Here is a 17,623-nt window from a genome sequence, read left to right as displayed (position 1 = left end):
ATTCTGACAGTCTAAATCCTGTAACATCAAACTCTGATGGGTTAAACTCTGATGTTATTGAAACTATGGTGACTATACCAAAGGAAAATGCACCTGTGCAGGGGGAGCATATAGAAGATCCAACCACATCTCAAGAAGCATCAGAATCTAGAACAAGCTCCTCAAGTTCTGATTCATCAAGTTCTGATGAGCCAAGTTCTGATAATTCTGGAAACTCAAATTCTGAAGGATCCAACTTAGAGAGCATAATTTCAGGGGGAGAATCAGAAAATGTTGATGGAGACAACATGGATCATGGGGGAGCATCCAGTTCTAGATATAACCTTCCATCTGCAAGAAAGTGGACTAAAGCACATACACCTGACTTGATTATTGGAGATCCTGAAGCAGGTATAAGAACTAGAACAGCAACATCAAATGAATGTCTCTATCACTCTTTTCTTTCTCAGACTGAACCAAAGAAAGTGAAAGAAGCTCTTCAAGATGCTGATTGGGTGCAAGCAATGCAGGAAGAGTTAAATGAATTTGAAAGAAATAAAGTCTGGACCCTAGTGCCAAGACCAAAGAACATATCTGTTGTTGGTAGAAAGTGGGTGTTCAGAAACAAAACTGATAGTGATGGCATAATTATAAGGAATAAAGCAAGGCTGGTTGCAAAATGATATTCTTAACATGAGGGAATTGATTATGATGAAACATTTGCACCAGTTGCTAGATTGGAAGCCATAAGGATATTTTTGGCTTATGTTGCTCACAAAAAGTTTACAGTCTTTCAAATGGATGTAAAAAGTGCTTTTATTAATGGAGAATTAGAAGAAGAAGTATATGTTGAACAACCTCCAGGTTTTGTAGATTCAAAATTTCCTCATCATGTCTACGGACTTGATAAAGCACTTTATAGCCTTAAGCAAGCTCCAAGAGCATGGTATGAGACATTAGCTCAGTTTCTTCTGGAAAGTGGATTTAATAGAGGGACTATTGACAAAACATTATTTTATCTCAACCATGGAAAGGACTTACTTTTAGTACAGATCTATGTTGATGATATCATTTTTGGTTCTACAAATGACAGACTTTGTAAAAGGTTTGCCAAGCTAATGCAGTCAAGATATCAAATGAGTATGATGGGAGAACTTAGCTATTTTCTGGGCCTTCAAGTCAAGCAGAATGAAGAAGGAACTTTTATTTTTCAATCTAATTACACCAGAAATTTGTTGAAGAAATTTGGAATGCAAGATTGTTCAAGTGCATTGTAATATCCCATAATTTTTAGAATTAGATTATTAATAGAATAATAGAATAAAAAAAGATTAAAATTGGATAAGGATGATGATTTTAAAATTGAACTAGACTAATGGACCTAAAATTTGGATCAGATTCTAATATGGATAACTTGTAGGTTAAGTTATAGGGTTTTGTATCGTTATAAATACACCCAATTCGTGTTCCTTGTTTTTATCATTAAAATTCGTAGGGGCTTTTCTTCATAAATCAGCATTCTTGTAAAATTCGTAGTAAATTCATCGTAAGTCAGAATTCAGTCATTCTGGACTTTTCGGAGAGTTCTTTTCCTTATCTTCAACTTTTGTGTTTTGTATTTTTCAAGATAATATCGTTTAGAGGGTCAAAAAGGATAAACAAAGATCTGATCAGAATTGGAATCGCAGAGAAGATCGAGATTTTAAACGTGTCGTATTTGATGGGTTGCTAAGGATTGTATGTGTGCTCTAATGTGAATTATATGTTTTTGTGATTGAGGCAAGTAACTTTCCGTTGCTCTGTATTATTTGTTTGCTTACGTGTTCTGTAAGTGACTATTCGTTATTTCGTATATTTTGAAACATGAATTATCTGTTTGAGTATGTAAGTGAATCTTTATTGCTCCGTATGTATTGTGTAACGTGCCTTATTATGTTTGGTTAGATGTTCACGGATATTTATTTAGTTATTATAAGTGTGATACATATATGTGATTAATAAGATAACAAATTTTCGGAAATCCCCAGTCTTAATCATGTATAAGAATAAGATTCCGATCACTGGACAGTGTGATACTTAGAACTTAGAACTAGTTTGCGCATGTTCCGGAACACATCGATACCTTGTCAAGCTTCAGTTTCACTTGACGAGGGACGTAAACTAGCCCCCCTTCGAATAAGAATTAGAACTCGGTCACTTGGGAAGTGTGACATAAAGTATAAGATACCGGTCACTGGCAAAGTGTGGCATAAGGTGTGATTTAGGACTGTGGGACTAAAGATAAGAATTTATTATTAAGATTGATGTGGATTATAAAATATGTTGTGCACTTTGTTTTGATAATTGTTATAGAATATATTGTGCGAATCTTATGCTAATTGTTATCGAATATTTGTGTGATTCTATGTGATCCGTTAATGTGTTATATGTATAAAGTGTGTTTTTGAAAAAATAAAAATATTATTTTGAGTCGTTGGACGATAGTTGCTTGTTGGGCTTCACAGCTCATTCTTTTAATATTTCAGGTTTCATCTAGGAGTTCGAGTTGGATAGCATTGGAGTTCAAGGACTTAGTATTGGAGTAGATTGACTTTTGGACTTCCGTTAGCTGCGCATTCGTAATAGTCACCTTTGTAATAGAGATTTTGGATTAGTAATTGTATTTTGTTTTAGTTTTGATTTAGATTTAATGGTCCGGAAGGGCGGGTCGTTACAGTTGGTATCAGAGCAGGCTGTCTTTCGGAGTGTATTAGGTATGGGACTAGTACATTCCTTAGGATGCGTTCCTGTGGACCGTAATTTAGTTTGACCTATAGGAGATTAAACGGTGTAGACGTATAGAATTGTTGTGAATTTGAGGACCAAATTCTTTTTAAGGAGGGTAGTACGTAATATCCCATAATTTTTAGAATTAGATTATTAATAGAATAATAGAATAAAAAAAAGATTAAAATTGGATAAAGATTATGATTTTAAAATTGAACTAGACTAATGGGCCTAAAATTTGGATCAGATTCTAATATGGATAACTTGTAGGTTAAGTTATAGGGTTTTGTATCGTTATAAATACACCCAATTCGTGTTTCTTGTTTTTATCATTAAAATTCGTAGGGGATTTTCTTCATAAATCAGCAGTCTTGTAAAATTCGTAGTAAATTCATCGTAAGTCAGAATTCAGTGATTCTGGACTTTTCGGAGAGGTCTTTTCCTTATCTTCAACTTTCCTGTTTTGTATTTTTCAAGATAACATCGTTTAGATGATCAAAAGGCTAAATTCAGATCTAGTCAGAGTTGGAAGTAAGTTTTCGATCGATCTTGCTAGTGTTTTCAAACTTGTGTGTTATACATGTATATTTGATGATCAAAACTTGGGCTAAGTGATGATATATTTGAAAGTATTATGTGTTATAGAATATGTATCGAGGTGTATGTGTGGTGTCTAGACGATAATTTGAGATATTTAATTTGTGCTATGGTTTGTGAAAATATCGAATAAGAACTTAGGACCGCAGTCACCGGATTGTAGTGACGGTTTTCAGAAAATTTAGGACCGTTATCACCGGGTTGTAGTGGTCGTGTCATGGATTATGGATTTTAAATTATTGTTGTTTATGTGCTATGTGTATCGAATAAGAATATGAAAGTGTATCGAAAGTGTTTGTTTCATATATTGCACATTGTATCGTATAGATTATCGTATTTTGTTATATGTGTTCATGTTACTTGGCCTGCTAGTTGGATCGATTGGTCTCTTGCTGGGCTATATAGCTCATTCTTACAATTTCAGGTTTCATCATAAGATTCGAGTTGGATATCGTTGGAGTTCGAGGACTTGGAATTGGGGCATATTAATTGTTGTACTTCCGTTAGCTGCGCTTTCGAAATAGTACCTTTGTAATAGATTTTGAATTTTCGATACATAGATTATATATTGTATTAGTTTTGATTTTGATTTAATAGTCCGGAAGTGTGGGTTGTTACATGCATCCACTCCTATGGCCACTGCAATAAAATTGGATAAAGATATTGGTACATCAGTAAATATTACTGATTACAGAGGTATGATTGACTCGCTACTCTATCTAACTGCAAGTAGACCTGATATCATGTATGCTACCTGTCTTTGTGCAAGATTTCAAGCAGATCCAAGAGAACCTCACTTAACAGCTGTAAAAGGAATTTTCAAGTACCTTAAGGGTATAGCTGATCTGGGATTGTGGTATCCTAGAGATTCAGACTTTAAGCTGATAGGTTACTCAGATGCAGATTTTGCAGGATGCAAAATTGACAGGAAAAGCACAAGTGGAAGCTGCCAATTTCTTGGAGGCAGATTAGTTTCTTGGTTTAGCAAGAAACAAAAGTCAATTTCTACATCAACTGCAGAAGCAGAATACATTGCTGCAGGAAGCTGTTGTGCACAAATTCTTTGGATGAAGAATCAGTTACTGGATTATGGGTTAACATTTTCTAAAATCCCTATTTACTGTGATAATCAAAGTGCTATTGCTATGACAGGTAATCCAGTTCAACACTAAATGACAAAGCACATCAGCATTAGGTACCACTTCATAAGGGAACATATGGATGAAGGTACAGTGGAATTGCATTTTGTTCCAACAGATCAACAACTAGCAGATATCTTCATAAAACCACTATGTGAAGCTACTTTTACAAGATTTGTAAATGAACTTGGAATGGTTTCAGGTTCCTTCTCTAAATCTGCTTAGTTTATGTTCTGATACATCAGACTTTATGATCAGTATTTACAGATATTACTATCTTTGTGTATTTTGTGCTTAAATTGAAATTTTCTAAGTGTTGATTGTTGTCTGATGTGAATTTCTAAACTCTGATAGTGATATGAATGTTTCCGTGACTATTCAATCCAATGAGGATAACTGTGCTAGATGCTGACCTAGTAATCTTTAATATACTAATAATCCCATGTGTGAAGTAATTGTTTATGTGGAAATCTTTTAACACAAGCAAATTCTGATATTGAGCTTGGTTAAAGTTTATTTTGTGTATCTTATTACTAAGTCAAAAACTAGAATAGTTCTTCTTATCTGTTAAGTTCTGATGTTAGTAAATCTAATGGATGTACTAAGTGCTGATAAGCCTCACTTATCAAAAGAAAAAAAAAGAAAAGTAATAAATATCAGGTACTTCTTTGAGATCTAGAGAAAAATATATGTGAAAGGGAAGTCCCAAGTGCATTGCTGGTATTAAGTAATATGCATTAGAAAAGCGAAATAAAATTTTCTTGGTGACCTTTCACATTCCCTGATTACTGGAGAAATACTCTGATAAAAGCATAAATTCTGATAAGCAGTTGTGACTCACTTACATTGAGAAGCCACTGTAAAAAGGAATTTCAAAAGATGCATAAAATGAGCACAAAACAGTTGAGGTGGACTCATGCATGAACTCATTCCATGGTAGACTTCAGAATAATGACAGATTTTAAGCAAAGTTCTTAGTTATGCCTTATTTGTAAGATAAACTGAAGTGAATCAGACTTTACTCTTTGTCTGATATTTAGCTTAATGCACACACATACACTCCATATGAATGATGAAAATTACTGTGGTGATAAATATTATTTTGGATGAACAGTTTAAGTGTCAGTTGCATAAATTCTGAGGATAAGTTCTGATGGAAGTTCTGATGTACCCATATCAGTATTTGTGTGAAGTATAACATGAATAAACATTCACTTTTTAAGTTAAGGAGCCATATTCTGATGACTTTTAAATTCTGATAATAATCAAGTTCTGATGCCGACGTGGCAGTATTTAATTACTTGGTTTATTTTTTGTCATTACTTGAACGGTCATATTTTTACAGAATATTGGTTTATGTGAGATAAAGCAGTAATAATCATTTGTTTAGTGGGAACATTTTTTTAAAAAAAACTGAATGTGCAATGTAATTATTACTTATTTACCGTGCCCATTAACTTTTGCCTTAACTGCTGCATGCCTGACAGGTGTAAAGGTCTGTTCCACTTCTTATTAACTGCTGTCACGTGGGGTGTCCAAGTAAAAGAGATAAAAGATTTTCAAATTTTTTCTTTTCATTTTTATTATACTCTCTCTCTTTTCTTATTTTCTCTTACATTTTCTGACGGTTTTCTTTACAGACATTTTCTCAAACAGCTTACAGGCACTCTAACTTCTCACTTATTTCTGATGGCACCCAAGGATTTAATTATAAAGGATCCAAGTTTGTCCCAAATAATTATGCTGCAATCCTGACCAAGGCTGAAGCTCCATCAGATTTGCACTTTGTGCAAGATTTATTAGCTCATAGTGAGATTGGGTATGCTTTGACCCAACGTCAAACTATTTCAAGCCAACAAGTGCTGACATTTTGGAGAACTTGGCTTTTTGATGATGGTGGTGCTACTGGTACTCCAAGCATTGTTTTCACATCAGGAGATATTGAGCATGTGGTTACTCCTGGAGCAGTTCGTAAAGATCTCCACTTACCTGAAGGTTGCACATTCTCAACAGTGGAGGATCCTGTCTTACAGCAGCTCATGGCTAGTTTGGGCTATGAGAAAAGTTTGGGAAAGCTGGGTCAACTGAAAAGTGCAAATATCAGAAAAGAATGGAGCTTTTTCTTTGATTGTATCACTAAGGCATTCGCCAATAAGTGGTCCAACTTTGATGTTATTCCCATCATGAGTCAACAAATCGGATATGCCCTTATTCATCAAACTCATTTTGATTTTGCAAGTGTTGTGCTAGGTTTCATAGGGGATAGGATGACGGATGATAGGAATGTAGTATACTTTGCTAGATTCTGTCAGCTTATATATACATTTTGTTGTGATGATGAACCCCAACCTACCAGTGATTTAATTCCACCCTTTAAGCTTGCAAAAAGGGCTTTCAATGATTTGTTAAATGCTGACATTAAGAAACCAGTACAGAGACCCTTATAGATTCCTCGGTTAGTAAAACAGATTCTGGTAAATGCTGATCCACAAACATACACATCTCTTTAACCTGATGTTCAACCCACCAACATATCACAGCCAACTCAACAGCCATCAGAACATACCACAACTACACAACCACCTCAAACTTCTCAATCTCAACCTACTCAACCCTTCATCAGGACATATTTCAAATCATCACAGTCATCTCAACCTCAACCTTCAGCACATTCAGCCTTCATCTTCAAAACCTAAGAGGACTAAGATAGTACCTCAATCTAAACAGAAGAGAAGGAGAATTGTTTTGAGAGATGAGTTAGACAATGAGGAACAGGTTCCCATATCAGCACCTGTTGTTGTAGAAGCTGAGAAGATTTCTTTTCAGAAAGACACTAAAACTGGGAGTTCTAGGCCCCTTAAAAGGCTTAGAAAGATAAATTCTGATGATGAAGCTCCCAAAGGTTCTAATTCTACAAAGAGACTTAAAAAGCAAAGAGCCAGGAGGGCTGTAAGTGTATCATCACACTCTGAAGCAACTCTGGAAGAAGCAGCTCAGGAAGGGGGTCAGGAATCTCTGATCCCAACAGAACCTATAGTAATTGAATTACTTCCTACTGCTGAATCAGCTCAAAAGTCTCCTATTCAAGAACAAGGGAATATTCCAGAGCAAGTGCTTACACCTCCTGTGTCTCCTGTAATTGATCCAGTACATACTGAAGACCCAGGTACAAGTGCTGAAATTGATATTCATAACTTGGTTGTGCCTGAGGTTCTGTACTTGGAATCTCCACCAACTCAACTCACTCCGCCAACAACACCACTTCTAGATGCTGATTTCAATGAAGATATTCCAACCACACCAATTCTGAATCTGGATGATGAAAATCAGATTTTAGGTGGGCATCAAGATTTGGCTGTTGATCAGAACTTAGCTGCAGATCAGAACTTAGAGGATGATGTTGAAGCCTCTATAGCCTCACATACTGTTCTTTTATCAGAGGATGGTGATGCTGCAGGATCTCTAAGTTCTGATGCTGATAATGCTGAACTTACTGGTGAAGCTGCTGCAAATGTAGATGCTGATGCAGCTAGTCCATCAGGACATGCACCTCAACAAGCTCCAAACAAAACTGATTTAATCAAGAAGTTTGTTAGAGAGGATGCACCAGTACCTTTGAGTGAAACTCCTAGAGGAAAGGAGTGGACTAAGGAATGGAACTCCGTTAGTTTTGTTCCTACTGGAAAAATTCTTGCTGAGCACCTTGCCAAAGCTGATAACTGATGATTTCAAGGCACACTGAGAGTTACTGCAATGAGTACTAGGCACCTTCAAGGTTAACACTCAATAACGCATGACAAGGTGAATAAAATTCAAGAATCCTTGATCCAGCAAGATATGAATATAAATTGGAAAAGAACAGATTTTTCAAGCCAGCCTTTGTCAGAATTGGGTATATTGAAAAGACTCAGGAGAAGCAACAAGCTCAAATTGATGAAATTCTAAAGAATCAAGCTTCTCATCAAACTCAACTCAATGAGATCCAATCCTCAGTGGAATTGCTTGTCCCTCTTCTTTTACCTGCTGATGCCAAAAAGGGGGAGAAAGTAATTAAGTCCAAATGCAAATCTATTCAATCACTGAAAGGAAAGGATGATGGAAATTATGACCAGGGAAACTCTGGAATGGGTAGAGGTCATGGTCAAGGAAAAGGTGGAAAAGGTTCTTCATCAAAGACAACTGAAATTTCTACACAAAGAACAAGTTCTGATACTGGGAGAAGAATAAGTTATGATACTGGTAAAAGGATAAGTTCTACTGACATAGCTCAAGTTGGCTTGATATCAGAAGATAAGGAAAAGGAAACCTCTGACATTGCTCATGTTAAACCTTCAAAGATGCTACTACCAGTATTCACCAAAGCTCAACAGACTCAACCTTTAAAGACTATATCAAGTGGTTTTGAAGCAAGAGTTGTTACAGGAAAGGAAGCAAGAGACAAATCTGGATTGGGTAGTTCAAAAGAGAAGAGAGTAAGCAATACTACCAATGATCCAACTTCCTTAAGTGAACCAGGTGTAGGAGCAACTCCTGAGAGATTGAATCAACTTGAATCTGTATAAATGGTTTACCATTCTATTTTGAAAGAAGACATCATGTTATACTTTATGACTGATGGGAGGGTATTCCAGATCAGGGAGAATGCAATTTCATTGAAGTATTTTGAAGAACTGGAACATGTTCTATTTCTGCTTCAAGTTAAAAACAGATCAACTGATGGTGTTGCAGGGTGTTTAAAGTCAAATATTCAACACAGAAGAAGCTTTACTCTGTAAAGTTTGACAGCCCATACTGTCCCAAGTACAGATCTCATAGTGGAGAAATTGTTGAAATGAAGCCTAATACTGCTAAAAATCATCACTACATTTTCTGGTATTAAGGGACTTGAATTCAATCTTGAGTCTGACAAAGCTTACATAATCAGACTAGATCAGGATATAAGGAAAGCTAAAATAAATGATCTCAGAGCTGCTATCTTTCAAACTGGTGAAGGTACAGTTGAATTGAAGAATGCTAAAAGGAGGATGATCAATGAACTTGAATATGTTGAGAGATGTTTGTTGAAGAACTATCTCAGGACAACTCCTGACATCAAAGAGATCAGAAATTGAAGCCAAGTCAAAGATCTACAACTGCTTAAATTCTGAAGTGTATACAGACTGAAGTTGTTATCAGACCTTGAGGATGGTAAAGCTATAAGGACTGTAAGTTGTAGTTATCTAGTCAAATTCTCATGCATTTGTACTTAAAATTTTTGACATCATCAAATACCTGTTAAACTTGTATATTATTCTAATTTTCAAGTTGGTGGAGATTGTTAGATATATTTGTGATATCATGTCTATTATGATTTGTGTTTAGTTTTCAGATCTTACTTAACAGGACAAATCAGTACTTAACTGGAAATCAGTACTTATACTGAAGTCAGGACTTAAGATATCAGAACTTAAGTTGTCAGAACTTAAGTTATCAGGAGATATTTATCAGGAGATAATATTAGGACTTAAGGAGACGTTCAGATAAGGAAGGCGGCTGATTGAAAGGAAAGAAGATCAAGACAAACATAAGAAGAAATATGCATGGAGAAGAATTCTATAAGGAATAGAATACTTGGAAGAAAAGATAACTGATTGATATATATTAGGAAGCAGAATTGTATTCGATATCAATTAGAAGATTATCTTGTAACTATGTAGTATATAAACACAGGCATAGGGTTTACACTATAAGTGTTATCATAATCGAGTTTATTATTCATTGTAACCCTAGAAGCTCTCGTGATAATTTGTTCATCACTGAGAGAGGACAATTTTTTGTAACAGAGTTTATTGTGTTGAATAAAATCTGTTTTCTGTTACTTGAGTTCTTATATTCGATTTGATTGTAGTAAACACTGTATTCAACCCCCTTCTACAGTGTGTGTGGCCTAACAAGTCATATCACACAAGTTGGTGTTAATAAGAATGGCATTTGATATAATAGCAATTCTAATAACTAATATACAATATAAGGCTGAAATTTCACCAATATAACACAACATAGAAGCAATAAGAAAAGACCACAATAAATATTAACTAAAAAGTTAATAACTTGAGTATTTACTACTGGATCTTTGACACCAGATGCAGTCCTATATTGACATTTTTCATACTTGTAATTCCTCAAGTCCCATCTAAATTGAATAGCCTTGCCATGGCAAAGTTGGCAATTTTTGGATTAATCTCTGCAGCTAGCAAAATATTGCTGAGCTTTTAGAGCACGAAAAATATTCATAGTCTGGAATGAAAAAGTTCCATAGCAACTCTACCTACAACCTTGTACTGCCTCTTTCCAGACTAGAAATAGAAATTTTAGAATAGAAATTGCATACAATCTCTTACCCTTTCTCGTTAAGAAGAAAATGAATCGTTGGCCTTGCATCTGGTGCCGGTTTCCTCGAGTAGTCCCCTTCAGAGCAGTTTCGCATTTTCCTCTCAAATATTATTTTGCGGCTGCTTTCACCAACCTCTTTATTCCCTTCCACAAAACTTTCTTCATCACCCCTGTCTTCTTTACCCTTCTGTGATTTTGGACCAGCCCAGACCACCTGCAAAATAAACAATTATTACAGTGGTTGAAGAGAGATTAGCTTCCATGATAGCTTGAGTAGAAGAGAGATTAGCTTACAGTGGTTGAATGATTAAAATATCTAATTTGGTGCATCAATCTTTATATTGTATAAAGATTTCTTTGATATTTAATCAGATGAGGAAAGTTTAGAAGTTGCAGATATTAGAGTAGACTTGAGTTTTGAAGTTTATATAAGAAATTAAGGAAATAATAAATGGACAGAAATAGAGGGTTTGGTCTATTAAAGCATAGGGCATACATCACAAATCTTTGAATTGCTACTATTACCCCCCCCCTCTCCCTCCCTCCTCCCTCTCTTTGCTTCTCTCTCTCTCCCCCCCTCCCCTCCCCTCCCCTCCCCTCCCCTCCCCTCCCTCCTCCCTCTCTCTGCCCCTCTCTCTCTATCTATCTCTCTCGCTCTCTCTCGTCCCCCTCTCTCCCTCCTCCCTCTCCTCTCTCTCTTTTTATATATTGAAAGGCATAGTCATAGCCTATTTGTTTATTCGAGGATTTAACTCAACTCAAATAAGAATGTAACAAGTAAATAGTGGATCTATCATCAAATAGATCTCACAAAGTAACATCTGTCAAAGGATTTAGAAATAATGTTCATCTATAGACTTGAGGAATTACTTTACTGGAAGAAGTTCAAGAAATTGATCAAGCCTCAGTGATATAAATCAAGATTGTGGATTTAATCAAGTGACAGAGATTTTGTCAGGGTATCAAATAATTACAGGGATTTAGTCTGAAGAAAATCAAGTTATCAAAGTCAAGACATGAAGAAACGTCTCGGAAGTTAGTCACTCATGAACCAAACAGTACATTGAGTGTCAACATTGAAGTGGTGGAATTGATTCATAATTTTCAGTGATTTTCAGAAGATTTTCAGAAGAATGGTTGTTGTTCAAGATCAGTATTAATTCTCTATTAATTAATTAAGTCATATAATTTAATTAAGAAAATAAATTATATCTGCAAAGATTAATTTATTTATTAATTGAATTAATTGATTAATTAATTCTGAATTAATATTATGAATTTTCAGAATTGATTTTGAATTTATATTCAATATTAATTCAGCATGACAATCAATTGAACTGATATGACAATCAGATTGTCATACCGATTGTCTTGCTAGTTCAAGTGATTGTCTCACCGATTGTCTTGCTAGTTCAAGTGATTGTCTCACCGATTATCTTGCTAGTTCAAGTGATTGCCTCACCGATTGTCTTGCTAGTTAAATCAGATTGTCTCACTGAAAGTCATGCCAATTCTCAGATTGTCTTGCCAGTTCAATTCAGTTCTGTAGATTAAATTATAAAAGACAAGGAGCAGCTGATCATTCAACACACATTGAATACACTTCAACTACTCAAGAACAAAAACAACAGAAGCCGCAGAAGCATTTCATCTCTCAACTGCAAATTCAAGATCATTAATTTCTAGCAACTAAAGTTAAATCTAAACCACTAGAAATCATTCTCTTGTTCTTGTGTCACTATCTAGCGGATCAAAATCCCTAGAACTTAATCTCAAATTGCTTCTATCATTTGATTTTTTTATTGCAAAAATAGAAAAAGTTCATGTCAAATTTATTCTAGATTTGTGATAATTTATTTGAGATTAATCCCTTGTAAACGATACCGTTGTTGTAACACCTTTCAAGTTTAATAATAGTTTTATTTAACTTGAATTTTGTTTCACTTTTTTTATTCCGCATTAAATTCAGTTAAATGGTAAAGTTCGTATTCAACCCCCCTTCTACAAACATATTGGGACCTAACAATAGGTATCAGAGCCTTCTGATTAACGAACAAATCAAGATCCTAGACTTTTGTGATTTTTCAACTCCTTGAATTTTTATTTCTTCAAAAATTCATAATGACTTCACAAAAAGTTGGAACCGTTAAAATTCCACAGTATGATAAAGAAAATTATATTATGTGGAAGAAGAAGATGCTCTTGTTTTTACAAGTTGCAAATCCCAAATATCTGGACGTGTTAAGGAAGGTCCAAAAATTCCGATGGTTATTGAACCAGAGGTTATAGAAGATAATGTTGTAATTACCAAAGCTAGAACCTATGCAAAAGAGCCTGAGGATTTTACTCCTGCTGAAAAGGAAGAAGCCTCCTTGGATGCCAGCCTTCAATTAATTTTAGTTGATTCCCTTTGATCCCTTGATGAACAGACATGTGATGAAATGTAAAAATTCCAAACACATCTGGGAAACTATTGAAGTGATTAATGAAGGCATAGAGGAAGTTAGGGAGAACAAGTTAGAGATCCTAACCTCTGAGTATAAACATTTTAAATCCAATCCAGGAGAAGGAATTACTGAAGTGTTCGAGAGGTACAATGCATTGATCAACAACCTGAACATAAATGGAAAATATTATTCAATCAGGGAGGTCGACAAAAAGTTCCTTTTAACACTGCCAACTCATCTTGAACATAGAATCACTTCCATAAGAGAAGCGAGATATATGAGTGAGATTTCTTTGGAAAGGCTCTATGGTGTGTTAAAAACCTATGAGTTGGAGCAGATTCAGCAGAAGGAAGTCTACAGGAAAGGTAGAGTGGTCAACACGTCTACTGCTCTCGTAGCTGAAGAACAAAAACAACAATGACGACAATAACAACAACAACAACAACAATCTCAACGGTCAGAGAGAATGGTACAGTCTTCCAAGGCTGAGGAAAATATGATAGTAGCAGAATATGATCCTCCTACTACAAATCAATCCGGTGATGATGTTTACTCCTTGGAAGAGCTGGAGCAATTGGAAGATGAGTCAATGGCCCTGATTGTCAAGAGATTCTCCAATGTCAGATTCAAGAGGAATCCCAAGTTCAAGTACAAGTCCAACTACAACAGATTCCAGAAAGGTGGATTTTCATCCTCTAACACCAGCTGTGGTGGATACAAAATAGGGATGGTTGATCGGAGCACCATTCGATGCTTTAACTGCAATGAGTTGGGACACTTTGCCACAGAATGCAGGAAGCCAAAGCAAGTAAGGAAGAACTCTTATGATTCAAATCAGAAGAGTAAATCTGAAAGGGCTTATCTGGCAAAGGGAAGAAGCTGGGATGATACTGATAGTGAAGATGAAGAAGTTGGGAATCTTTCTCTTATGTCTATTGATGGAAATACTTCATTGTTAAGAAAATAGGTAAAATTTACCGATGCTGAATTAGTTTATCATCTATGAGGTTCCTTAGATTGTGCTCGTCGTGATAATGAAATTTTAATTCAACAAATCAAAGACCTTGAGAAAGAGTTCAATGAATTAAAACTTGTGCACATTAATCAAGACAAGTTAAAAGAACAAGTATCTTTTCTAGAGAATAGAGTTAACTGTTATAGATAACTCGAAACTATTCTCAAAGACAAGATCACCGGTCTTGAGACTAAGGTTAAAGCTTACTTTAATTCGTATTCAAAGGCTAAAGAGTTCTATAATAAGCAAGCTATTAATCAAACATCTGGAATAGGTTTTGATTACAAGTTGCTATTGGAGAATTAGGCATAGACTCCCCTCCTCATGTTTGTGCTAAAGGTAGGGAAGTACCACATGTGCTTAAGGGTGTTGATAAACCCCTCTATAAAAAATCAATTGTTGAACCATTTGATGAGACCTCCTTTATTATTCAAGAAGAAATATGTGCTGAAGATCTTGCTAATGAGAAGGTTGCTTCCAAGCCAAATGTGTCGAAAGTTCCAGTCAAAGTTGTGAAAGCAACTGAGACTAACTCAGACACACATGAGTTGGATAACAAAAATGTCATGTCTACCATGCATAATTTTCCTATTGTTAATCCCTCTCATAAAGTATGTGGTGTTCCTAATTGTATGTCTTGTGCTTTTAATTTGATGTATGCTTATTTTAATGGTAAGCATGTTTCTAGTGATAAGACTACTCCTCGTCAGCATGTGAATAATAGGAAGCATGATAGGTCTAAGACTGCTAGTCCTCCTAAGGCTAGAAAGGAGACATTTATGCCTAAGCCTAAACAAAAATTTGTTAAGGCTGTTTACAAGGTCAAATGTCCAATCGTTGAGAAAGTTGAGAACATAAAAGTTAAGAATGTTGTTTTGCCTGATAAAGACAAATTCTACAAGTATGTCGGACCTAACCAAGTTTGGGTTCCGAAGAAGGTCTAATCCATTTGTATTGCAGGGCATTAAACAGGTGGAACCGGTAGTGTGGATTCTTGACAGCGGATCGTCAAGACATATGACCGGAGATAGAGCTCTGCTATCAAATATGGTTGAGAAAGCTGGCCCAGTGGTTACCTTTGGAGATAACAGCAAAGGTTTAACTGAGGGATATGGCTGCTTGCAAGCTGGAAATGTTATCATTGAAAATGTGTATATTGTGCAAGGACTTGAACACAATCTGCTTAGTATCAGTCAATTCTATGACAAGGGCTACTATGTTTTATTCGACAAGCTGAAGTGTTAGATCCTGCATAAGAAAAGTGATAAACCCTCCTTGATGGGAATCCGGAAAGGAAATCTGTTCGTAGCTGACATGAACTCTGGAAGCAGTCCTGAAGTCAATTGTTTCTAGGCAAAAGCATCGTCAAATGAGAGTTGGCTATGGCACAAGAGACTTTCCCATCTCAATTTCAAAACAATGAATTCTCTTGTCAAGAGAGAATTGGTCAGAGGTCTGCCTCAACTGGGATTCTCCCCAGAAGGACTGTGTGAGGCATGCCAGAAAGGAAAGTCAAAGAAAGCAAGTCATAAAGGCACTGACACATCCTCCATAACCGGTGTTCTTCAGTTATTGCACATGGATTTATTTGGACCAGTTAATGTTCTTTTGATGTCAAAGAAGTGTTACTGTCTTGTGATAGTTGATGACTATTCCAAGTATACGTGGGTTTTCTTCCTTCACTCCAAGGATGAAACTCCACAAGCTGTGATTGATCATATCAAGTTGATCGAGTTAGATTCTAATATCCATGTTAGAGCGATAAGGTCAGATAATGGAACAAAATTCAAGAATTCACTTCTCAATGGATTCCGTACAGACAAAGGGATTACCAGACAATATTCAGCTCCTAGAACCCCTCAGCAGAATAGAATGGTAGAAAGGAAGAATCGTAAGTTGATTGAAGCTGCAAGAACTATGTTAAGTGAATCAGGTCTTCCAATGTATTTTTGGGTTGAAGTTGTCAATATTGCATGTTATACTCAGAATCAAACTCTAACCAACAAGGACTTCATGAAGACTCCTTATCAGATTATGAATGAACAGAAACCTTCTATCAAATACTTTCATGTATTTGGTGCCAGATGTTTCGTGCTCAAGGATGGAGATGATCGTCGTGGCAAGTTCGAGGCAAAGGCATATGAGGGTATTTTTGTTGGTTATGGAAGAAGATCATACAGGGTGTATATCATTGATCAACATAGAGTAACTGAAAGTGTCAATATTACATTTGATGACACTAAACTCCCAAGTATCCAAACTGAAGATCCTTCTGAGAAACTGAAGTTTGATGATATGTCAGATTCAGAATCAGATAATGATCAAGAACCTGAGGTTGCTGCTGGTGAAGAACCTGTTAATTATGATGATACTCAAGGTAATGGTGATGGAAACATTGGCAACAATGGAGATACCACTGCTAATGACGGGGAATCATCAAGTCAACCTGGCAACAAATCAGGGGGAGATGCTGAAGGATCAACTAGTAGGACACAACATCCCAATGTATTTTAAGGCGAATCATCAAGATCAAATCTTCCAAGACAGACTATCTGGAATAAAGCTCATCCTTTTGAATTGATTATTGGTGATCCAGATGTTGGAGTCAGAACTAGACGTGACACTCAAAATGAATGTCTGTTCTCAGGATTTCTTTCTAAGATGGAACCTAAGAAGATTGAGGAAGCACTGACTGATCCAGATTGGGTGATTGCTATGCAAGATGAACTCAATCAGTTTGAACATCAACAAGTCTGAAAACTGGTACCTAGACCTACACACAAGAAAGTTGTTGGTACTCGGTGGGTATTCAGGAATAAACTAGATAAAGATGGTGTGGTTACAAGAAATAAAGCAAGACTGGTAGCTAAAGGGTATTCTCAAGCTGAAGGCATTGATTATGATGAAACCTATGCTCCAGTGGCTAGACTTGAGGCCATCAGGGTATTTCTGGCATTCACAGCATTCTCGAACTTTAAAGTTTATCAAATGGATGTCAAGAGTGCCTTTCTGAATGGAAAGCTGGATGAAGAGGTATATGTAGAGCAACCTCCTAGTTTTGAAGATCCATATCATTTGGATTTTGTCTACTTTCTTTTCAAGGCTATCTATGGTCTCAAACAGTCTCCGAGAAAATGGTATGACACTCTTTCTGAATTTCTTATTGAAAATGGTTTTATTAGAGGTGTCATAGACAAAACTCTCTTTTCAAAAAAACATAAGAATGATACTATATTAGTCCAAGTCTATGTGGATGATATAATATTTGGGTCTACTAACGATAGTCTCTATAAGCGATTTGCTAAGTT

Source organism: Apium graveolens, chromosome 9 (assembly GCF_009905375.1).
Source record: "Apium graveolens cultivar Ventura chromosome 9, ASM990537v1, whole genome shotgun sequence".
NCBI classification, from domain to species: Eukaryota; Viridiplantae; Streptophyta; class Magnoliopsida; order Apiales; family Apiaceae; genus Apium; species Apium graveolens.
The sequence above is the reverse complement of the archived record's forward strand: the minus strand, read 5'-3'. Positions refer to the sequence as shown.